Below are 26,035 nucleotides of genomic sequence, written 5' to 3'. Positions count from 1 at the left end.
TCCAGGTTTAGGGCAGTATCAGCCTGTGTCCCAGTAAGCAAAGGAGAGAACACTTACAAAGGGCAATAGAAGAGACTTCAGCAAAGGCACCATTTTCAGAGAAGTAGGTAATATTAAGGGAATCTAAGGGATAGCGAATCACCCTGGGACTAGCAATGGTAGGAGAAATGTTAACAAATGAAAGCCTAAAGAGGGAAGGAGAAAAAACTGTTTCTAGAAATATTAGTAATGTTAAGAGATGGCCTTCAGAAATTAACTGTGGCTGTCAGTGTAGGAATATACTCATTGCCAATCTGAGGCACAGCAGGGAGAAAACCAGTAATTATAAATACTCTAGCTCCAGTTTCTTCTTGCCCTCTGATCTCCTCAGTGCCTCAGTTTGATCAAACCCGACAGAAAATCAGAGAACAAGGCCATACAAGTTAGCCTCCAAGGGCCCAAAGAAGAATGGATAAAGGTAGGAGTGGATATGGAAGAGAAAATGGAAAATATTCCAGGACAGAGCAAATAAAAAATATCCATGCCCTGGCGTGGGATATCTTTAGTCCTCCCGTCCACAGCCCTTCCTGGATATACAACTCTCCAAACTGCTCTGATTTCAAAAAGTTTACCTGGTACTACTGGGAGCATTATGTAAATATGAATAGTTTGGCTGAGCAGTGACTAAGGAGAGAGGGAAACATGACCTCCATCTGCAAGCAGTGGTGGGAATGGAAATGATTTCCTGTGGGAACTCGGCTGGTATTATTGTTAAATCATTTGTATACTGTTAAATGAGTTACGGGCTGGTGGGGCAAAGAGGTCTTGGAACTGTGTTTGCTGGCATTCTCCCTACCTCCATCATTGTCTACAAGCTTTTGAAAGGTTGGAAAAACAGCAAGAGAAGGGTCTGATTCAAGGTGATAGAACCAGAAATAGTAAAGTAAAATTAGGAGAAGGATATTGTAAGTTAAAAAACACAAAAGTGCTCATAGCAGAAGTTAATTTTTTATTAAAAAATAGTAAGGGAATAAAATATGGGAAAGCTCTTATTTGCATATTTAATCTCAGAATGAACAGAGCTCTGAAAACACAATTGAAGATAATCTTTGTGGAACAAAAAATGATACAGTTTATTTTTTGTTTGCCTGTCTAACAAGAACACTTAGCAACATTAACAAGCTTTAGGAAGTTTCACATTTTCAATATGGCTAATTGATATTTACTTTTATTATCTGAAATATGATTTCTAATATTAAACATTTTTAAATCTCTAAAGATGAAAATTATTTTCCCTCCGGGTAAAATGCTGAGTGTATAGTTTAAAAACAAAAAAACTTAATAAAATTTTTATGAAAAGGGGTTTTGGTATGAAGCTTGTTTTCAAAAAATGTATTTAAAACATAGTGTAAGCCTTTCTTTAACATTTTCAGTTAAATTAGGCATATATCATGAACCTACTAAAACTAATATTTTTTCCAGCTTAAGATTTTTTTACTTGACCTGACAAATTCTAATGGACAAAACTCTTTTTGTTTTTATTGATTCTCCTACATAACCAGTATAGTCCCTTGAGCATAAAATATAGTATAAAATTTGATTATATAATGATGTCTAATCACAACAAAAATTAACATGACTGATCATACTGTGTCAGATGCTGTTCTAAGAGCATAAGATATATTAATCCATTTAAACCTCTTAAAAACTTTATGAGACATTTCCATTTTTGCAGATGAGGCTTGAAGGAGCTGTATAACTTGCTCAAGATCATGCACACAGTGCTGGCAGAGCCAGGATTAGAATCTGAGAAATCAGTTCCCAGTCTTTGAGTTTTTAACCATGATACCATACTGTCTTAAAGACTCTGAGATAAAGTGGGGCCAGAACATAAGGAGCCTTGAATGCTAGGACAGTAGGTTGTCAAATGAGAACTCTTGTAGGTTTTTATATAACAAAATATCATGGTTAATTTTATTTTTTAAGCAGCTGAATGTGATATCTTTTTCTTCCCTGATGAATTGTACCAAACATTTATTTTATTATTTTTAAATATTTTGTTTTCCAGTTTTATTGAGATATAATTGACATACAGTGTTGTACAGCTTTAAGGGGTAGAGCATAATGGTTTGATTTATATGTCTTTTTTTAAGATTCAGTTAAGTCAGACAGGGAACTGAACAGGGACAGGGAACCCTGACATGCTGCTGTCCATGGGGTTGCAAACAGTCAGACATGACTGAGTGTCTGAACTGAACTGAACTAGGTCAGACAGAAAACTCTGCCTTAAACTTTTTACCTCAATTCACTGTTTACTTAACATTTATCCACTATCTAAAATAAGCCATGAGAATAACGAAAATATGAGTTTATTCTACAATCCAAAGGTTTTTAAGCCATTAAAAAGTCTTTGATATGGACACTTAATAAGAAAAATATATTAAAGGGTTTAAATAATTTATTCTTGTGATTCTGGGAGGAAAGTTTTCAGAGAGAAGTGCTGCTAGGGAAACTGAAAGCAACTAACCCATTTCTCAGTGTGGTTGTTTCCTGTTGTGTTCCGTGTTCTTCAGAGATGTCTCACTGACAGGGTCTTTACTCACCAGGGCAGGCTAATTTTTGTAACAAGCAATTGCAGAATCTCAGTGTGCTTAACAAGTCAAAGACTTTTTTCTCCTTTCTCACGTTATGGTTCAGTGCAGGTTAGAGATGGTAGCTTGCTCCACGTAGTTATTTAGAGAGCCTGACTGATAGTTGTTCCACCATCTCCAAAGCATGAAATTCAACATCCAACCCCCAATCAGGAAGACAGAAAGAATGGCTAAGGCACAGCCATTCTTAACTTAGTCATCCTGGAAGAGACAAGTCACTGCAGCTCCTAGTTCATTAGTGAGATCCGATTCATGGCTTCACCTTGGTACAAAGGGCTGGGGACTATAATTAAGCTGTGTGCCCAGGAAGGGGCAATATGTTGAGCGTGTATCTCTATCACAGGCACTGCATTCAAATTAAGATCTATGTTGAGAAAAGCACTCAACGTGAATCACACATGGTTCTTGCTTTCAATGAGCTTTCTGTCTAGAAGCAGAATTTAGTTAAATAACTAGAGATAAACTAATAATAATATTTAAACTTACCAGAGGCTTACAAAGAAAAGTTCTAAATGCTTTATAAGTATCAATTCCTTTAATCAATGAGATACTATTAGCCCATTTCATAAATGAGGAAATTAAAGCAAAGAGTAAATTGCTTAATGAAGCATGGCTATTAGATGCAGAGTCTTGATAGGACTTCAACTCAGACTCTAACTGCAGCCTCCACCCTTCGTAGAACGGTAAGCATTCCAAGTGGAATATAGTCATGGTACATACGCAGCCTTGTGAGACAGGAGTTGTGACAGTTATAGGTGGCCATCAATCTTTGTTCTTCACTTGGGAGCACAGGTCGACTGTTCAATAAATGTCAGTTATTTTTATTATGATAGTAGGTTTCCAATGAAAGCTAACATTTTGGAAATGATTTTAAAGGAGATGGACCATTTGACAAATGAGAAATTAATGTGAATGGGACTTCTTCCAAAGTCATAAGAAGGCATTTTTTAAAAAAAGGAACAAAGACTAGAAAAACAAATGCAAGGAGACTGAGAGAGGTCCATGTGAGGAAGGTGGGGAAGATGGATTTCTGTGCAGACACACTTGCTCCTTCTTACTTTCCTGAAGGCTTCTTCCTTGTCCTTCTCTAACTTCAGCTTCCATCAACATTTGCCTTCCTCCAGTAGAATCCAGATCCAGTAGCTTCACAGTGTTCTGTAAATAGGAATCAGGAAACCAGGCTCCTCTGGCTCAGACTCTAATCTTTTTTTTGATCTGGAGCAAAATACTTAGACCCTTGGAGCTCAGATTCCTTATCTTTAAGAGGAAAACATATGAATCACATCATTTCCATAGCTCGTTCTAATGTTACAGTTAGACATTTTAAAAATGCAATTCTAGAATCTTAGTATTGATACTTAGTAATTTTTAAAAAAATGCTCCTTTTGCTGTCTCATTTTGGGCAAAGTCATGCTATGTGCAGGATTAATTTTAAGATATAGTTGTTAATGTTTTATTTTGTATAGAATGAAAGTGAAGTCACTCAGTCATGTCCGACTCTTTGCAGTCTCATGGACTGTAGCTTACCAGGCTCCTCCGTCCATGTGATTTTCCAGGCAAAAGTACTGGAGTGGGTTGCCATTGCCTTCTCCAGGGGATCTTCCCAACCCAGGGATTGAACCTGGGTCTCCCTTATTGTAGGCAGATGCTTTACCATCTGAGCCACCAGGGAATTCCCAGTCTGAGTTTAAATATTTTGTTACAAACTGATCTTGTTATACCACTAACCTTTTCCTTCACACATTTCACTGACTTTATGTTTTGTTTATAGGGCAGGGTTGACTATGGAATCATGGAAAATTTTAGGATATTAAGACACCCATAGGAAGTATGAGTGGGAGTGTGTTTTCCTGAAGTTAATAGAAACAGTATAAAAATCAGTGACAATAATGTTAAGAAATGGTACACTTTATTGATGAAAGATTCTGTGAATGTTTTAGTGGAAGATGAAAATTAGGAATATAATTATTTAGACCCGGGCTGTGAAAAGCAAACATTATTTCATCTGTTTTCTGTATTTAAGAAATAGAACTGTTTTATCTTTTAAATTAAGCTAGAGCTTGCCATCATCATGCTACCACACAAAAGAAGTCTATAAAAACTTCAGTCATTTTCATCTCAGCATGATGATACCCCCTATGTGGTTTTATAATTCTCAATTAAAATGAGTAATTCCAGTGAAAGAACAAGTCCCATGAGGGGAGATGCCAAGAAGGAATTCTAATGTTAAAGAAATATTTTGCCATGGTAAGTCTGGTATGGTTGGTGATGTTTCAAACACATCTATGCCCATAGTCTTTAATTTTTATGTAAGCACAGTTTGTTTCATCAAACACAGTAGTATTATGAATAAATTCAAAGACAAATTTAAAAAGTCACTACCCTTTTGTTATTGATTACATTTTTCTATTAAAATTACCCAATCTGATGAACTCATCTTTGGCTTATTTTTATGCTAACAGTATATGAAATACCAAATCCATAAAGCTATGAATTTTTCAGCTTCCAATTTTATACATTGTATTTGTGTGCATGCTGTTTTTCTGCTATTTTGCCTTAAATGTCTAATTTATTCTTCAAAATAATCCTATACTGTTCAAGTAAGTGAGGTGACATGACTAAAGTAACACAGGTTATAAGTGTTCAGGATTTGAGTTGAAATATTTTTAAAGTCTCTTTCTATATAGTCGGATATTGACCTCTTCATTTTTTTATATCTTGAGCCAATGATTTTGTACAACCTCCACATTTTTTGAGTGCATAGACCCTGGATCAAATTTAAAGAATGTATAAAGTACATCGTTGAAGTACAAAGAAGAGCTGGAGGGACCAGCTCTGCCCTTAAGTAGGTAGACTTCCTGTCATAGTTTCCTGTGACTCTAGAAACAAGTCAGAGCCATCAGTTAAAATGTGCAAATGCTTTCTAGAAAGACAAACACATTATGATCTTAACAATTAATATTTAGTGTGAATTATTTTTCAGATTTTATCTCCAAATAGAGCCCAAAGGGCATGGGACATAGGTCAGAGAAGTTGCATCAGTGAGTTCAAAGATTCAAAATCTTGGCGGATGTTTGCAACTGAACAGCTAAGAGGCTGGTAAACTGAGCTTCCCTCATGGTCACTGCTAGCACCTATTCACATGTTGCACCTTTTCGTGAATTTATAAAAGCTTCCCTCTGAGGATAAATTACAAAAAGGCACTCATTCTAGGTGGTTGAAATACTAAAAGATCTTTCTTCCAAATGATGTAGTCTCAAGCCAGGGCACAAAGGTTGTTGGGGTGAGGGGGGTCCGATGGACTCCAGTTCCGCGTATTCCTCCTTGCCTCACTACTTGTGTACACAACTTGCACAGCCTTACTTGGCAGCCCCAGCTTTCCCCAGTGGAGATCATAGGCCCCTGGTAAAATGAAGAAAGACATGCTTATTAGCAGGCTTCCCTGGTGGCTCAGATGATAAAGAAATCTGCCTGCAATGCAAGAGACCTGGGTCGAGAAGATCCCTGGAGAAGGAAATGGCAACCCACTCCAGTATTCTTGCCTGGAGAGTTCCACTGGGCAGAGGCATGCTACAGTCCATGAGGTTGCAAATAGTGGGACACAGAGCAACTAATACTAACTATGCTTATTATAAACTTGAGAACCAATTATTTAAGCCTGAAACTTCCACTTGTCTTTGGTGTAACCTGGCAGCAAGAAGTGCTAGCTGCTTCACTATGGGTTCACTGACACTCCACCCTGTAGAGTAGAAGCTAGAACTAATGTGGAAAATATGAGATTTGGCTCAAGAAGAATCATAGTTATTTGAAGATGATGTCAGAGTGACCTCCCTCTAATATTGAGCCTAGAAAACAATCTAGATGTATTTAGCTTTTCTCTGAAGGTATATCAATTATCGTGGCATTTAAACTAGTCTATAGGAAGAACTATTATGGCAGACTATGAAGATGTCAGAACTCCTTTTTAAAGAAGGCATTGTTTTAATTTCCAAGTAAGGGGCTCCAGGTTTCTCTTTAGGCACTGGGCTTAGATATTTCTTGAACCTGTTACTTAGTTAACAATGTTGTATATTGATATATCCTTTTACTGTGTTTATACTGCTAGCAGTAGTAGTCATTGTGAAAGTAATTCATCTTGCTATAAAATTTTTAAAATACAAAAATATTGAGAATGAAATAGAAATTAATTTACAATCCCATTAAGAGATACAAGTCTTATCCCAAACTTGTCTGTTTCTTTTTCTTTCCTATATCGTTAAAATAAGAAGATGCTGTTCATTTGTCTTCAAGACTAGAGTGTCTACTGCAGACCAGATATCAAGGCCAATCCAATCTGTGTGTCTTTGACCCATTCCCTATTTCTTCTTTTATCAGCCTCAGATTACTTGACCGTTGTCATCCATGCATTCTGTTCAATCTTTTAAAGTTTTTTCTTTTTTCTGATAACCAGTTTTGTTGATAATAGCGTGGTTCTCACTATAACTTTTGGTAAAATAACTAGAGCCAAACAAATTCTATGAATTAGTTTTGTTCTTTCTTAAGAATCTTCAGTGATAGCCTCTCTCCATGCTTGGAAACAAAGCAGTTAGGCTGTTAGTGTGCACGCAGCTTCATTTATTTTGAGTAATTCATTTCAATCTACAAATCAAGCAGATATTGAGGGAGGGCCCCTGCCTGGGGAGTTTTGCCACCATCAATGTGAACAAAGTCTGGAGTTTTGTGAGAAGGTGTGAGGTCCACGACTGAGTAGTTATGTATAGAATATGTGTGTGGGATGGCGGTGGAGTTTGGGAGCAAGAGGCATGTAGGAGGGTGGTATATTTAGACTAACTAGGCTTGGAGGAAGAATGAGAACATTTAAAATTCTCTATTTATTGTTCCCTGCCATGAGAACCATATGCAGATAAAAAGGCCAAAATAAGCATGAGTTTTGTTTTAATTAACTCTAAGATTTGTCTACCATTTAGTTGCCCCCTCCCACCCTCATCTGTTATTTTATTCATTTTAGGGCCATAAATATTATTAATCCACAGAGATTTCTTTCTGCTTCCTTTAGTTAATTAAAGATACTCCAGAATTTATCTTATGCTCCCACCAGGAGGGCACAAAAAGTGAAATATTATATTGCTAGATAGTTCATTCATTAGCATAAAATAATCAGTGCAGTTGTATATTGGAGTTTCAAATACCTCTGCCAGATTTTCTTTTAGGGGACAAATGTAGTCAGCAGGAGAAAACAGAGAGGGAAAGAGAGGAGAAAAGAGTTAAAAATTAAGGAGATGGGCAACAGCAAGCATACAGATTAGTATTTTTAAAGAGATAGTCTCACCAGGCTCTAGTCTGGGAATAAACTGCAATAATTCCCTGCCCAGATATCATTAGTAATAGACACAATGGTCAAATCTTCCTTTATCTGTTTTCAAGCTGTGCTGCTCAGCTGGGAGAAAAAGGGACACATCAGGGCAGCTGTCAAAAAGAAAAAAAAAACCCGCTAAAATGATATTCTTATATTTTACTTGCTTTATTTTATATTAATGGTTTTATTACAAAAAGAAACTATGATGTAAACTTCATGTATCATTCACTTACAACATTTTAGACCAAACCAAGCAGAACCCAACACTCGACAGCTCCACTATTTATATTCCTCTAAGGGTAGCTCATCCTGCCCTCTTTTTCCACCCTCAGTGTTTTTCTTCCTTCAGGGAGAGATTCTGTATCAGTGTTTCATTTCTCCTCTGGGTGGGCTTAAAGGCCAGACACATTGATTATTAATCATTATATTGGGGTTTCTCTCCTTTCTTGACCAATGACACAATCTGCAGAGCATGATAGGTATACTGTCACTGACATCTGTACTGGAAAAAAATCAGGTTATGGCATATATATCCGCACTAATAAAAAAAGCCATTTTTCAGATCCTCCTTTTGAAAGTCTTACTAAAAGACCACTGTGTTACAAATGCATAGGCACTGAGCTGTAAATCCAGTAACGGAGACATAACTGAAAGCCCGTTTGGGGATATCCTTTACTTGGACTCCTGGGACACTCCAGTCTCAACAAGAGTCACTTATTCTTTCTCTAGGCTGTGCTGCTGAGGAATACCAGGGAGAAAACTTGAAACATATGGAATTTTCTGGCACTATTAGCTGGCTGTGCTATCTTACTTCATCTATATGGATGTATATTTTTCTTTGTGTAAATTTCTCAGCCTGAAATTATTTTGCCACTCATGCTTTATAAAACTCTTTGGCTTTCTGATGTCAGGGCACACATGAGATGTATTTTGTTGATGTTCAGTCAACAAGTTATGTCCGACTGTTTGCAAGCCCACGGACTGCAGCACGCCAGCCTTCCCTGTTCTTCACTGTCTCCTGGAGTTTGCTCAAATTCATGTCCAAATTCATGGTAGATGCTATCTAAACATCTCATCCTCTGCCACCCCCGTATTTGCCTTCTGTCTTTCCCAGCATCAGAGTCTTTTCCAATATAAGATGTATATGTGTCTGTCATTGTACAGTTTTCTGTAATATGGCATGAATTTTCATGAATTGAAGAGCAACAGGAATCTACTGTAATGAATACGAACATTAATTTTTATTCAGGGTGGCAGAAGTCTAAATCATGACACTCAACCTAAATGGGTGACTTTGGGCAAGTTACTTAACCGAAGTTCAATTTCCTTAAAATGTCACTTGGAGATAACAGTAATACATGCCCCAAGCTCAGGGCCTGCCTTATAGGAAGTCCTCAATAAGTGGGATGATTATTACTATTATTAATAGAATGGCCAAATCAGGATAATTTGGAGATAAACAGGATCACTATATATATGTTTTTAATAATTACAGTGAAACAACAGACATAAACCAGTGCTATCCTCAGTTTAGTGGGTCATATAGTCAACCTGATTTTTGTAGGTTATAGACAACCTAAGTATGAGCATGGGGAAATTAGAAATTGAATTTCTCATTTTGCCCCAATGTTGAGAGGTACATAGGGCCACCAGGGTAACAAACTAGGGGATAGGTTTTATAGTTTTGCTTGTTTACATTTTTTTGCAAACCTTATTTTCAGTGTACAAAGGAACAGCTTGTATGCCTTTTAGTTTTGCGCAGGCATACATTCATGCAAGGGTAGTCGTTCCTCCAGTTAGAGCACTTTGACTGTAAAGGACAATAAGGATTTATGCTTAGTGACCTCTTGCAAGTTTCCTTTCTTTGTTGCAAAATTATGGGGAACAACAACTTGATTTATTCCATGAGTTTTTTACTACACTGCCAATAAGTAAATTGGTTCATGGTAATCACAGTATTCACTTCGATTAAATGATCATCAATTGAGTTATTTGCCTTTTTACATGTAATTTATTACAGTCTACTTTTTTCTTTCAATTAGGAAGTTGGAATATATAATTTACTTGATTCTAGGGATTACAAGAGAACTAGAATTCTAAAATGATTATCTTCAATATTTAACAATTAGAAATGTTTATGTTTCCTTATATTTTACTGACAGTGCATAGGTAGGAAATTATTTTGTTGTATGCAATCAAAAACAATTATTTCCCTATGCAAAATCTACATCAGAAAAGGGAAAGATAAAGCATATGAGGAAACACATTTTGCCTAATGATTTTCTCTCAGGAAAAATATTGCTATCGTGATCCTTTTTAATTAAATAAGAATTTAGCACTTTTCATGTGTGTTCTTAATGTCAGACTCTTTGGTTATCACACTTACACCTCTGTTATTAATGTTAGCCATGGTTTGCAGATGAGGAAAAGCTAGTTATCAATGAATAATTCAGATTCCATAACTGTCAGACCTCATTATTTTAAATAGGGGATGGTAGTTTCAGTTGTAACCAGCTAATTGCCTCCTTTAAACTTAAACTGTTAGACTATTGCATATAATTCTAATTAAAAAAAAAAACACTTTAAATACATTTAAAATTGCTGTAGCACATAAAGCAATTTGCTTTAAATCAGTCTAGAAGAATAAAAGGCAATATGCTGTGATCCACCTTCAAAAAAGAATTAAAATTTATTTTAATTCAATCTACCAGCTCTTGTGAAATGCTTACTTAACAAAAAATGAACCAAATGTTTTTAATTTATGAAACATAAGACTGAGATTGAATAATTCAGTTTAATTTGATATCTTTTTGTTTAAACATATTGCCAAATGTTGAAAACAAAAGTGAATGTGATGAAAGGGTTAACCAATGGTTATTGTTTTCACTTCCTCAATCCCTGGCATTTTAAATTTAAAATAATTATAACTTTACTGATGACTGTAATCTGTTAAGTCCCTGTGGAGACAATGCAGGTGAACTGGCTCTTCCCTCAGGAGACGCTGCTACTAGGAACATAGTTGGTAGACATTTTCCGGTGGTCACAACTTCTGATCTACCTAAATGTTCAGATTAAAGACGCATTCTTCCTGGGCTTCTCCCGGCCAGTGACTAAGCATGGGGGAGTACTAGCACCAGGCTCTCTAGGAAATGAGGCCCTCCTATGAAGGCAGTCCTTTTTCTGGTACTCTTAGCCTGGCCCAAACTTTCTCAGAACTGTGCTTTTCCTATTCAGTTCTGCTTTCTTCCCTCTGTCCTTTTCCACCTCTCACACCTGCATCATGCCCTGCAAGTTTACCGTACCTGCTCCTGCTTGGGCTTCTCCTTATCTTTCATATGTGTTTTTCCCAATAAATGTCTTGAACATCTAATTTTGTCATATTTGCTCCTTGGAGGATGTGGACTAATATAGCAAAAATTCTAGTCTTTTCGTGGTCTCATTAAACAATTCTATTAACAAATCTAATCTCTTTTATTTGTTTTTGATCTTATTTAGAGCTTTAAAAAGGTATGTTCTCTCAATAATGAAGACCTCCATGTAGTTTCTGAGGCCCATGTAGAATCATGTTTTATTCCTTTTCAGGTCAAATAACCCTACCTCTTGTAATTCTCTTGTAGCCCCAATATATGTTTTTTTTTTTTTCTATAATCTTCTCCAGGTTCTCAGTATATCTCAACATCAATAGATTAAGCCTGAATATGTATCTGCTATTTTTACATAAACACATTAAGTCTAGTTCAGTTTTATTTTCAACGAGGTCACTGCCCTTTAAAAAATAAATTCCATATATCCCAGGTCTACAAAATATGTTCCTTTGGTGTGAATTCTACCTTCATTTTGTAAATTTTGATTAGGAACAATGTTGTTCCTTATCACTGAAAATGATTATGCTATGTGTGTGTGAGTTTCTCAGTCATGTCTGACTCTTTGTGACCCCAGGGAGTGTAGCCTGCCAGGCTCCTCTGTCCATGGGATTCTCCAGGCAAGAATACTGGAGTTTAACTGGGGGGACATCTCACAATTTTAGAAAATCAGCAAAGCTTTATTGTGATTATTTCAGCTGTTCAGGATTTATACCTATGTTGTATAAATGTAGAAAGAACATAACTTTCATAATATGGAGGAAGGAACACAATTCTGCCTTACTGTCTGCTGATGGATATAGTGTGTGTGTTCTCCAGCATCTAAAGTTTCTTGTGCTGTTCCAAAGATAAGAAAAGGGCACCTGTGGGAAGTTATATGAACATTTTGAAAGAATATACTGAGTTTACAGTGAAGTTTAAAATATGTTTTCAAGTTTAATACCAAGATATCAGCAACAGTGTGTTGTACTCATTAAAAGAGGAAACTCTGGGGACACACACATTGTCATAGTACAGTTTTAATACCACCTTCACACTAGCTTTAAGACTTTGGCTTAGTCCAGGATGCCCTCTGGGCCTCCATTGTCCCACCTATGAAGCCAATAGTTAATTGAAGCAGGGGATGAGACTAGATAAATTCTAAGGCCACTTCTAATCCCTTAAGTCTCTGAGTTTGGTAAGTGCAGTATATCCACACTTCTTCAAAGGAAATGTTCTCTGCATATATGAAGAGAGCAAGGCTTTGTTACTTTTCTAGTATTAATCTATACTGGCTGAAACACTACACAGCGTTGCCCAAATTTAATATCCATTTCTGGGAAGAGGTTAAAAGTAAACTTATTTTCCTCTGATTCAGATGTAGGGCATTTTTATTTACTTTTTTTTTTTTTCTAACAGATAAGTCTTCTACCCTAGTCCCCCTTATTATAGTTAACAGTATACTAAGGTTTAAGAAAGTGAAACTCAGATTACTTTTTTTTTTAATTGGAGGATAATTCTCAATTTACATGTAACAAACAACCTCTGAAATATTAGCACTTCTGAAAGGTTTGTTCCCCTTTGTTACTCTGTGATCTCTGGATAATGACTCGTTTTTGTCTGCTTTGTAACATTCTGAAAGTATAATAGGCTACCAAGAAATAATACAGCAAATATTTCCTCTTCATGAATTCTTATATTCTGACAGGTTTTTTTCCCCCAGTGAAGATGAAATACAGACACATACAATTAATGTCAGTTACAGTTCATAGAAGCAGCACTTTTCTGCCATTGCAGTAACTGAACATTGAGAAACTGAAAGATGTACCCTCTGTAAGTTATTTGTCAGCTTAGCTGACTCAGATCAAGCTTTGTGTTTTAAATATTGTGCTCAGAAAGAAGCCCACCTAGGTCTCCGAATGTCATGCCTGTGATCACACCAGATACTGTGGTAATAATGGAGGGCTTGCTTACTGGTCTTAAAACTCTGCATTAGCTTTTCTCCCTTCTCATGATGTATATCTTTAGCGAATTTAACCATTTTGCTTAGTAACTGGCTGGACTCTACCAAAAAAAAAAAAAGTTCAGCATTAATATACTAGATTTTATATTTTCAGGTAATTACATAAATAAAACAATAAAGGTTGCAAAGTATACTCAGAATTTATGCTCCTGACACTATAGTTTGGAATTTTACTGTAACACTTTCTTGTCATGTGCATTTAATCCAGTTAATTTTGTTGCAGAATAATGAAAATAGATGGCTTTTGGTTTTCTTTATTTTTTTGAATTTTAGCTTTTAGACTTTAAACCTGCAAAACTTGTTCTAGTAGAAATAGAAGACAGATTTGCAAGAAATGCAGAAAAGAAATAAATGGGGTTATTAAGTAACTCCATTGAAGTTGAGAAATATTTTGGGTTGTATACATTTTGACCACTATTTGGCACTGAGAAGACTGATAACCTAAGACAAGTTTCTGAGAACTGAGTGGTCTTTATGCTCATAAATTATACTTAGTCACAGATTTACTTGAAGTCTTTTGAGCCTGGTGAAAATGAGAATCCAAAGGAACACTTTACTTTCTGATATGTAAGAAAATAGAAATATTCTCAAAGACAAAGAGTGGAATGTTACAGAATGACTTCTTATGGTGACTATTATCACCTGTTCTATAGAGGACAAATTTCTTTCTTTGATTGTGATATTCTGATAAACAGAAAGTTCCAGGAAAAAAGTAACTATGGTTCCCTAAGGATTTAGTCCCACTTCTAAGGTATATTAAGTGATTCTAACATATGGTACAGATGGATTGCAAGATACACCTGAGAAATTGACTAGTCCTAGCATTTGGTGTTTATGTTTTGACTTTAAAATAGCCATTCATTAGCTGTGTGTGTATGTGTGTGTGTGTTTAAAGCAGTTAAGAAAACCATTACTTTTATTGTTTCCCAGAACATGGAAAGGACTACTTTACTGTAGAAGATTTAAGAGCACTCTTCACTGCTGTTAGTTAAGCAGCAACACTTAACATGAGGAATGGATAGCTTGTGGAGATATTTTTTTTCCTTTTCAGTGTTCTAAAATGTGGAAACTCTACATTAGCTTTTTTTTAAAAGAATAATTATTTTAATTCCCCAAACTTTCTAGTAGCAATAACAATGCACTCACAAGTACCTGCAGAGTTCTAACAGAGAGGAACGATTTTTGACAGTCAGCCAAATCTGGCATTTGTGATCTTGACCACCTTGACATTTAAAACTCTATAATTTCAGTTCTGAAATGTTTTTCCATTGGAAATAGATTGAGCTTTTTAAGTATAAAAATTAATACAGCAATTATTAATATGTAAATTAGTACATATTAAAAATTCATATGATTACATTCAAATCTGTTTTTATGAGTTTTCTTTATTTATTTTTTTTAATTTTTTTAAATTTTAAGATCTTTAATTCTTACATGCATTCCCAAACATGAACCCCCCTCCCACCTCCCTCCCCATAACATCTCTCTGGGTCATCCCCATGCACCAGCTCCAAGCATGCTGTATCCTGCATCAGACATAGACTGGCGATTCAATTCTTACATGATAGTATACATGTTAGAATGTCATTCTCCCAAATCATCCCACCCTCTCCCTCTCCCTCTGAGTCCAAAAGTGAAATATAGTGAAAATGAGTATACTACCCAAAGCAATTTACAAATTCAATGCAATCCCTATCAAGCTAGCAGCAACATTTTTCACAGAACTAGAACAAATAATTTCAAGATTTGTATGGAAATACAAAAAACCTCGAATAGCCAAGGCAATCTTGAGAAAGAAGAATGGAACTGGAGGAATCAACTTGCCTGACTTCAGGCTCTACTGCAAAGCCACAGTCATCAAGACAGTATGGTACTGGCAAAAAGACAGACATATAGATCAATGGAACAAAATAGAAAGCCCAGAGATAAATCCACACACATATGGACACCTTATCTTTGACAAAGGAGGCAAGAATATACAATGGAGTAAAGACAATCTCTTTAACAAGTGGTGCTGGGAAAACTGGTCAACCACTTGTAAAAGAATGAAACTAGATCACTTTCTAACACCCCACACAAAAATAAACTCAAATGGATTAAAGATCTAAATGTAAGACCAGAAACTATAAAACTCCTAGAGGAGAACATAGGCAAAACACTCTCAGACATAAATCACAGCAGGATCCTCTATGATCCACCTCCCAGAATTCTGGAAATAAAAGCAAAAATAAACAAATGGGATCTAATTAAAATTAAAAGCTTCTGCACAACAAAGGAAAATATAAGCAAGGTGAAAAGACAGCCTTCTGAATGGGAGAAAATAATAGCAAATGAAGCAACTGACAAACAACTAATCTCAAAAATATACAAACAACTTCTGCAGCTCAATTCCAGAAAAATAAACGACCCAATCAAAAAATGGGCCAAAGAACTAAATAGACATTTCTCCAAAGAAGACATACGGATGGCTAACAAACACATGAAAAGATGCTCAACATCACTCATTATTAGAGAAATGCAAATCAAAACCACAATGAGGTACCACTTCACACCAGTCAGAATGGCTGTGATCCAAAAATCTGCAAGCAGTAAATGCTGGAGAGGGTGTGGAGAAAAGGGAACCCTCCTACACTGTTGGTGGGAATGCAAACTAGTACAGCCACTATGGAGAATAGTGTGGAGATTCCTTAAAAAATTGCAAATAGAACTGCCTTATGACCCAGCAATCCCACTGCTGGGCATACACACCGAGGAAACCAGAATTGAAAGAGACACATGTACCCCAATGTTCATCGCAGCACTGTTTATAATAGCTAGGACATGGAAACAACCTAGATGTCCATCAGCAGATGAATGGATAAGAAAGCTGTGGTACATATACACAATGGAGTATTACTCAGCCGTTAAAAAGAATTCATTTGAATCAGTTCTGATGAGATGGATGAAAGTGGAGCCGATTATACAGAGTGAAGTAAGCCAGAAAGAAAAACACCAATACAGTATACTAACACATATATATGGAATTTAGGAAGATGGCAATGACGACCCTGTATGCAAGACAGGGAAAGAGACACAGATGTGTATAATGGACTTTTGAGTTTTCTTTAGATTCCACATGTTAGTGAGAAGATGTATAATTTGTCTTTCTTTGACTTATTTCTCTTAGCATAATACCCTCAAGGTCCATCCATGTTATTACAATTGGCAGATTTTCCTTTGTGTCTTTTTTAATGCCTGAAGAATATTCCATTGTGTGTGTATGTATCCATACATATATGTGTGTATATATATATGTATGGCGCATTTTCTTTATCCTTTTATCCATATGTGGGTACTTAGATTTTTTCCAGGTTTTGAATATTGTACATAATGCTGCAGTGAACATGGGAGTGCAGATATGTTTTCGGAACAGTAATTTCATTTCCTTCAGATATATACCCAGAAGTGGAACTGTTGGATCTATTTTTAATGCTAGCTCTATTTTTAATATTTTGAGGCACCTCCATATTAGTTTCCATAATGACTGAACCAGTTTACTTCCCCACCAACAGTGCACAAGGGTTCCCTTTTGCCCACATCCTCACCAGCATTTGTTATCTCTTATCTTTTTGTTGATAGCCATTCTAACAGGTGTGGAGTTTTATTCCAAGAACTATGTACTCTCTCCTACCAGCCTGTGGAGTTCATCTTTCAGTGTCCTATCTTTGTGCCTTTTCATACTGTTCATGGGCTTCTCAAGGCAAGAATACTGAAGCGGTTTGCCATTCCCTTCTCCAGTGGACCACATTCTGTCAGACCTTTATGACCGTCCGTCCTGGGTAGCCCCACATGGCATGGATTAGTTTCATTGAGTTAGACAAGGCTGTGGTCTGTGTGATCACATTGGCTAGTTGTCTGTGATTGTGGTTTCAGTACATCTGCCCTCTGATGCCCTCTCTCAGCGCCTACCATTTTACTTGGGTTTCTCTTACCTTGGACGTGGGGTATCTCTTCACGGCTGCTCCAGCAAAGTGTAGCCACTGCTCTTTACCTTTGACATGGGCTAGCTCCTCTTCACCATCGCCCCTGACCTTGGACGTGGGGTAGCTCCTTTCGGCCACTCCTGCACCATGGCAGCCGCCACTCCTGCCAGGTCAGTAGGTGCCCAATATGCCACTGGAGATCAGTGGAGAAATAACTCCAGAAAGAATGAAGCAAAAACAACACCCAGTTGTGGATGGGACTGGTGACAGAAGCAAGGTTCGATGCTGTAAAGAGCAATATTGCATAGGAACCTGGAATGTCAGGTCCGTGAATCAAGGCAAACTGGAAGTGGTCAAACAAGAGATGGCAAGAGTGAACGTCGACATTCTAGGAATCAGCAAACTAAAATGGACTGGAATGGGTGAATTTAACTCAGATGATCATTATATCTACTACTGCGGGCAGGAATCCCTCAGAAGAAATGGAGTAGCCATCATGGTCAACAAAAGAGTCCGAAATGCGGTACTTGGATGCAATCTCAAAAACAACAGAATGATCTCTGTTCGTTTCAAAGGCAAACCTTTCAATATCATGGTAATCCAAGCCTATGCCCCGACCAGTAAGGCTGAAGAAGCTGAAGTTGAATGGTTCTATGAAGACCTACAAGACCTTCTAGAACTAACAACCCAAAAAGATGTCCTTTTCATTATAGGGGACTGGAATGCAAAAGTAGGAAGTCAAGAAACACCTGGAGTAACAGGCAAATTTGGCCTTGGAATGAGGAATGAAGCAGGGCAAAGACTAATAGAATTCTAACAAGAGAAATGCACTGGTCATAGCAAACACCCTCTTCCAACAACACAAGAGAAGACTTTACACATGGACGTCACCAGATGGTCAACACTGAAATCAGATGGATTATATTCTTTGCAGCCAAAGATGGAGAAGCTCTATACAGTCAGCAAAAACAATACCGGGAGCCGACTATGGCTCAGATCATGAACTCCTTATTGCCAAATTCAGACTTAAATTGAAGAAAGTGGGGACAACCACTAGATCATTCAAGTATGACCTAAATCAAATCCCTTATGACTATACAATGGTAGTGAGAAATAGATTTAAGGGACTAAATCTGATAGAGAGAGTGCCTGATTAACTATAGACGGAGATTCATGACATTGTAGAGGAGACAGGGATTAAGACCATCCCAAGAAGAAGAAATGCAAAAAAGCAAAATGGCTGTCTGAGGAGGCCTTACAAATAGCTGTGAAAAGAAGAGAAGTGAACAGCAAAGAAGAAAGGGAAAGATATACCCATTTGAATGCAGAGTTCTAAGAATAACAACGAGAGATAAGAAAGCCTTTCTCAGCGATCAATGCAGAGATAGAGGAAAACAATAGAATGGGAAAGACTAGAGATCTCTTCAAGAAAATTAGAGATACCAAGGGAACATTTCATGCAAAAGATGGGCTCAATAAAGGACAGAAATGGTATGGACCTAACAGAAGCAGAAGATATTAAGAAGAGGTGGCAAGAATACAGAGGAACTGTACAAAAAAGATCTTCATGACCCAGATAATCATGATGGTGTGATCCCTCACCTAGAGCCAGACATCCTGTAATGTGAAGTCAAGTGGGCCTTAGGAAGCATCACTACAAACAAAGCTAGTGGAGGTGATGGAATTCCAGTTGAGCTATTTCAGATCCTAAAAGATGATGCTGTGAAAGTGTTGCACTCAATACACCAGCAAATTTGGAAAACTCAGCAGTGGCCACAGGACTGGAAAAGGTCAGCTTTCATTCCATTCCCAAAGAAAGGAAATGCAAAAGAATGATCAAACTACTGCACAACTGCACTCATCTCACATGCTAGTAAAGTAACGCTCAAAATTCTCCAAGCCAGGCTTCAGCAGTACGTGAACCGTGAACTTCCTGATGTTCAAGCCGGTTTTAGAAAAGGCAGGGGAACCAGAGATCAAATTGCCAACATCTGCTGGATCATGGAAAAAGCAAGAGAGTTCCAGAAAAACATCTATTTCTGCTTTATTGACTATGCCAAAGCCTTTGACTGTGTGGATCACAATAAACTGTGGAAAATTCTTCAAGAGATGGGCATACCAGACCACCCGACCTGCCTCTTGAAAAATCTGTATGCAGGTGAGGAAGCAATAGTTAGAACTGGACATGGGACAGCAGACTGGTTCCAAATAGGAAAAGGAGTACGTCAAGACTGTATATTGTCACCCTGCTTATTTAACTTATATGCAGAGAACATCATGAGAAATGCTGGGCTTGAAGAAGCACAAGCTGGAATCAAGATTGCTGGGAGAAATATCAATAACCTCAGATATGCAGATGATACCACCCTTATGACAAAGTGAAGAAGAACTAAAGAGCCTCTTGATGAAAGTGAAAGAGAAGAGTAAAAAAGTTGGCTTAAAGCTCAACATTCAGAAAACGAAGATCATGGCATCCAGTCCCATCACTTCATGGCAAATAAATGGGGAAATAGTGGCTGACTTTATGTTTTGGGCTCCAAAATCACTGCAGATGGTGATTGCAGCCATGAAATTAAAAGATGCTTACTCCTTGGAAGGAAAGTTATGACCAACCTAGTTAGGGACCAAACGACGGTCTCTAGGACCTGAGTCATGTTTACCAGAAAGAGACAGGATATGCGCTCATCCAGCCTGGCCAATCATGTAACGCCAGCTACTCCTGTAACTGAGACAAAGAACTGCCTGTATATAAGGCACCATACTCCTTTGTTCAGGGCTCTTGTCAGATTCCCTTGTGTGGGATGAGACTTGGGCCCTAGCGCGCTAGGAATAAACAAACTCCCTTCTTACGTTTGCAATACTGTGGTGGACTTGCTCTCTCGGTCGGTTCGGAGATACGGGCTCGGAGCATAACATCTGGGGGCTCGTCCGGGATCTCCGTCCCACCAGGGAGGACAACTCTCCTGGTAGAAGGGAGTAACCTCGTTAGGAGATAAGAGCTCTGAGCACCGGTGCTAACGTTGCAGAAGCCCAGATTAAATCCGAGGCCTAGTATCTTACTGGGGAGGCATCTGGCTGTAAAGTGCAGAGGCAAGTCAGCGTAAGGCCGGGGCCTAGTTTTGTGCTGGGGGGCAGCTGGCCTGATACGGATTAAGTCAGCATAAGGCCGGGGCCTAGTTTCGTGCTGGGGAGGCAGCTGGCTCTGTGAACATCCTGCAGGTAAGACTGAGTGCATTGTCGGTGGCCACCTTGTGTTTGTTATCTGTTTGTCTATTCGTGGTGTCTGCGCTGCTCTTTGTGTGCTCTGTTGGCTCCCAGTGTATTTTTCTGTGATCATGGGACAAACAACTTCTACTCCTTTATCTCTTATGATTAACCACTTCTCTGATTTCAAGTCTAGAGCTCAGAATCTTTCGTTACTGGTAAAGAAGAGCAAACTGGTGACTTTCTGCTCTGTTGAGTGGCCCACCTTTGACGTCGGATGGCCACAAGAGAGAACCTTCAATCCCCAAATTATCCAGGCAGTTAAAGAGAGGGTGCTTACTCCTAGTCCTTCCGGGCACCCAGATCAGACTCCCTACATTCTGGTCTGGCAGGATCTAGTTAGGAACCCACCAGAATGGCTTAAACCCTTTGTTCTCACTCCTCCTAAACCTCCCCTTCCCTCTTCCCCAACTCCAACCTCACCAAGCCCACAGGTGTTAGTAATGAAGGCTTCTGAAGAAAAAAAAGAAAAAAAGGACGAAAATCGACCAAAGCCGGTATTCCAGTAATCTTCTCTGTATCCTAATCTGATAGATCTGGAGACCGAATTGTTCCTACCCCCGTATGCGGATCCACATCCGCCCTTGCTTTCACAGGTTTCATCGGGAGAAGCCAGGAGGAGAACTGAGCCTTCAGCTCATCCCAGAGAAGGGGGCCCCGCCCAGGGAACTCAGGAAAACACAAGAGAAATGGCCAATGTAGCGGAGGAAGACCCAGAAGTCCCCTCCTCCACTGTTCACGCGTTTCCGGTCCGGGCGGGACCAGCCAGAGAGGGTGGAGAGCGAACATATCAGTATTGGCCCTTTTCCACTAGTGATTTGTACAATTGGAAAACCCAGACTCCCTCCTTCTCTGAAAAACCGCAGGGTCTTATTGATCTGTTAGAGTCTATCCTTTTTACTCATAATCCCACTTGGGATGATTGTCAGCAACTGTTACAGGTGCTTTTCACTACAGAAGAGCGAGAGCAGATCCCGTCAAAAGCTCGAAAAAATGTGCCAGGGGTGGATGGGAGGCCCACAATACAGCCTAACCTCATTGAGGAGGGGTTCCCCTTGGTGCGACCCAACTGGGACTTCGAACACGCTGAAGGTAGGGAGTGTCTCCGGGTATACCGTCAGACTCTTATGGCCGGCCTTAGAGCAGCCGCCAGAAAGCCGACTAATTTGGCCAAAATAAATTCAGTGAGACAGGAACCAAATGAGAGCCCAGCAGCCTTCCTTGAAAGGATAATGGAAGCTTTTAGACAGTATAGCCCTATGGACCCACAGGCAGATGAGTCACGAGCGGCAGTTATGTTAGCATTTGTAAATCAAGCAGCCCCCGATATTAGAAAAAAATCACAAAAGATAGGTTAAATAAACAATCCTTGCAAGATCTAGTGAGGGCAGCCGAGAGAGTTTTTAATCATAGAGAGACCCCAGAAGAGAGAGAGGACCGCATTAGAAGAGAAAAAAGAGAATTTAGAGCTGAGGAAAACCGTAAAAACCAAAAAGAGCTGGCCCAGATATTTTTTGCTGGGGTTAAAAACAAAAACAGGTTCCAGAAAGAGAAAAAATTGGACTCAAAAACTGAAGAAAAAACGACAAGGCGTAAGCTTAAAAAAAACCAATGTGCGTTTTGTAAAGAGTTTGGACATTGAAAAGATAAATGCCCCCAAAAAAATCTAAAAGAGGAACCCAAGAACCCCAAAAGCGAGACTCCCTCTCCAGACAGTCATATCCTCTACGCGGGTGAGGATAGCGACTAGGGGGGTCAGGGCTCAAAGCCCCTCCCCGAGTCCTGAGTAACTATAAATGTGGAGGGGAAACCGGTTGGCTTCATGGTGGACACGGGAGCCCAATACTCAGTCTTAAACCAAAAAGATAGACCCATGTCTAAGAAAAGTAGCTGGGTGCAGGGAGCAACCAGGACTAAATGATATGGATGGACTACAAAACGGCATGTGAACTTGGGGGCCCACCAGGTGACCCATTCTTTTCTGGTGATACCTGAGTGTTCAGCGCCCTTGTTGGGAAGGGATTTACTGTCTAAAGTAAATGCCCAAATTCATTTCGACCACGGACAAGTGTCGGTTTTAGATGGGACCGGGCATCCTCTTCAGGTCTTGTCTCTGGCATTAAAAGATGAATACAGACTCTACTTGCCAGAGGCCCCAGCGACAATAAGCCCCGAAGTACAACCATGGGTTCAAAGATACCCTCAGGCCTGGGCTAAAACTGCAGGAATGGGACTAGCCAAACAGAGGCCTCCTATCATTGTGGAACTGAAAGCCAGTGCTTCCCCGGTGAGGGTACGACAGTATCCCATGAGTCAAGAGGCTCGACAAGGAATTACTCCTCATATACAACGCCTCATAGATGCTGGGGTCCTAAAAAGGTGCCGGTCCCCATGGAACACTCCCCTGTTGCCTGTGAAAAAGCCTGGGGAAACTGATTTTAGACCGGTTCAAGATCTACGAGAAGTCAACAAACGGGTAAATGATATTCATCCTATGGTTCCTAACCCTTATACATTGCTAAGCAACTTGCCTCCAAACTACATTTGGTACACTGTTTTAGATTTAAAAGATGCCTTTTTTAGTTTGCCTCTTGCCCCCGCAAGCCAAGAGATCTTTGCCTTTGAATGGCAGGAAGACGGTGGTCAGACCCCTGTGCAGCTGACATGGACTCGCTTACCACAGGGTTTCAAAAACTCGCCCATGTTATTTAATGAGGCCCTGGACGAAGACCTCCGTGAGTATCGGGTTGAACACCCTACCATTGTTTTATTACAGTATGTTGATGACCTTATGCTGGCGGCGGCTACAGAAAAAGAGTGCCAAGAGGCAACAGGTGACCTTCTCCAAACCTTGGGGACTTTAGGTTACCGGGCTAGTGCCAAAAAGGCCCGGATTGCCAAGCAAGAGGTTACATACCTCAGTTATAAGATAAAACAGGGCCAGAGGTGGCTAACACAGGCTATGAAAGAAACCATCCTCCAGATCCCTGAGCCGGCTAACCCTAGACAAGTGAGAGAATTTCTGGGAACGGTGGGATATTGCCGGTTATGGATCTTGGGGTTTGCAGAAAAGGCCAGGCCCCTATATGAGGAGACCAAAGAAAACAAGGACTGGAAATGGACTGAGCCAATGAAAGAGGCCTTCCAAGAGCTCAGGCGAGCCTTGCTAGAGGCTCCTGCCCTTGCCCTCCCTGATCCATCTAAGCCTTTCCAATTATTTGTCGGTGAAAAGCGGGGGATAGGAAAAGGGGTACTAACACAGAGATGGGGACCATGGAAGCGACCTGTAGCTTACCTTTCCAAGAGACTAGACCCAGTGGCAGCCGGACGGCCTCCTTGCCTCTGTATCATCGCGGCCACCGCGCTCTTAGTCCACGATGCTGATAAACTGACTTATAGACAGAGACTCTTGGTCTACACTCCTCATGCCATAGAGAGAGTTTTAAAGCAACCCCCAGGTAAATGGATTTCTAATGCCCGCTTGACGCACTACCAGGCCTTGCTACTTGACACCCCACGGATTCATTTCCAAATGCCCTGCACTCTAAATCCAGCCACTCTTTTGCCCAATCCGGGGGAAAATAGCCCCCTCCATGATTGTGATGAGATACTGGCCAGGGTAACAGCAATGCAAAAGGACTTAACTGATACTCCACTGGATAACAGTGAGCTAAGATGGTTCACAGATGACAGCAGTTATGTAAAAGATGGACAGAGATGGGCGGGAGCCGCAGTAGTAGATGACTCTGGACGGACGATATGGGCAGAGGCCCTTCCCCCGGATACCTCAGCACAAAAGGCAGAGTTAATTGCCCTGATTCAAGCATTAGAGAGAGCCAAAGGAAAAAAAAATAACTATTTTCACTGACAGTCACTATGCTTTTGGCACGGTACACATCCAGGGCCCGATATATCGGGAACAGGGGTTTTTGACAGCTAAAGGAAAAAAAATTAAAAACTTGCCTGAAATCCGTAGACTTTTAGAGGCTGTACAGATGCCTCGGGCTGTGTCAATAGTACACGTACCTGGACATCAGAAGGGTGACAGCCCCACGGCACAAGGGAATCGTGCCGCAGACCTGGCAGCTCAAAAAGTAGCTGATGAAGATTTCATCACCCCTGTGTTGGCGATCGGACTTCCACCTCCAGGTATGGGAACTCTGCCCCCAACCCCTGAGTATTCATCCACAGACTTTGCTTGGATCCAAAAACACACCAACCTTCAAAAAGATAAAGATGGATGGTACCGAGACTCAGACGGCTACTTGATACTCCCTGCTCAGTTGGGACGGCAACTATGTGAACATTTGCACTTGTCTACTCATCTGAGGAAAAAAAAGACTCTGATGCTCTTTCAAACTGTGCGCCTGCGATTTCCCCAGCACCAGACAACTGTAAAAAACATAGTGCATGCTTGTGAGGCGTGTCAACAGATGAGGCCAGGAAAAGAACAACATGCAGGACTGAGGTATCGGGGAGAAGGACCAGGGCAACACTGGGAAATAGATTTCACCGAGGTAAGGCCAGGCAAGTATGGTTACCGGTACTTGTTAGTGTTGGTGGATACCTTCTCAGGGTGGGTAGAAGCTTTTCCTACAAAGGGAGAAACCACGATGATAGTGGCAAAAAAGATTTAAAAAAAATAGTTCCTAGGTTTGGCCTGCCAGTGACCATCAGCTCTGATAATGGACCTGCCTTTGTGAGTCAAATAGTTCAGAGCCTTGCTCTAGCCCTGGGGACTCCTTATCAACTTAATCTGACCCCATTTGAGATTCTGTATGGGAGACCTCCCCCTATATGTCCAATATTTGAAGGAAAAAAACTGCCGCCTCCCACGTTGGGGCAACTCCAAGAGGCCTTGATGGCCTTAAGCAAGGTGCACTCTTGTGTCTGGAAACTGCTCCGGGAAATACATGTGGGTCAAAATAAGGAAACTATTCCCTCACATGACATTGGCCCAGGAGACTGGGTGTGGGTCAAAAGGCACCAAACCAAGGCACTAGAACCCAAATGGAAGGGTCCTTATGTTGTTCATCTTACCACCCCAACTGCCCTAAAGGTTGACGGTATAGGGCCTTGGGTGCATTGCAACCATGTACGCCCAGCTGCTTCAGCAGAGCAAGAAGACGCTAAGAAAAAATGAAAAGCATCTCTGCACCCGTCCAACCCCTTGAGGCTAAAGCTTCGAAGGCGCCAACAGGACCAGGACAACTCGGCTGGGCCCTCTTGTGGATGACCCAGTTACTCTGCTCCGGAGTTGCCAGCGTGAACCCGCATCAACCCGTCAAAATCACTTGGAAGCTGCAAAATGGACTAACACGAGAGGTGCTAAACTCCACTACCGCAATACATCCACCAAACACATGGTGGCCAGACTTGTACTTTGACCTTAAGCCGATGGTAAATGTGCCTTGGGCTAGGGGTTATCTCTGAGAACAAGGGTTCTGGGCATGCCCAGG

The 26,035-nt window shown here is 39.9% G+C and overlaps 1 pseudogene; it reads left to right on the top strand.

Annotated features, from left to right (window-relative positions):
- On the top strand, positions 21,356 to 24,664 carry LOC108633446 (annotated as a pseudogene).

This window comes from Capra hircus, chromosome 2, assembly GCF_001704415.2.
Source record: "Capra hircus breed San Clemente chromosome 2, ASM170441v1, whole genome shotgun sequence".
Classification (NCBI taxonomy): Eukaryota; Metazoa; Chordata; class Mammalia; order Artiodactyla; family Bovidae; genus Capra; species Capra hircus.
This window is presented reverse-complemented; position numbering and strand designations above follow the sequence as displayed.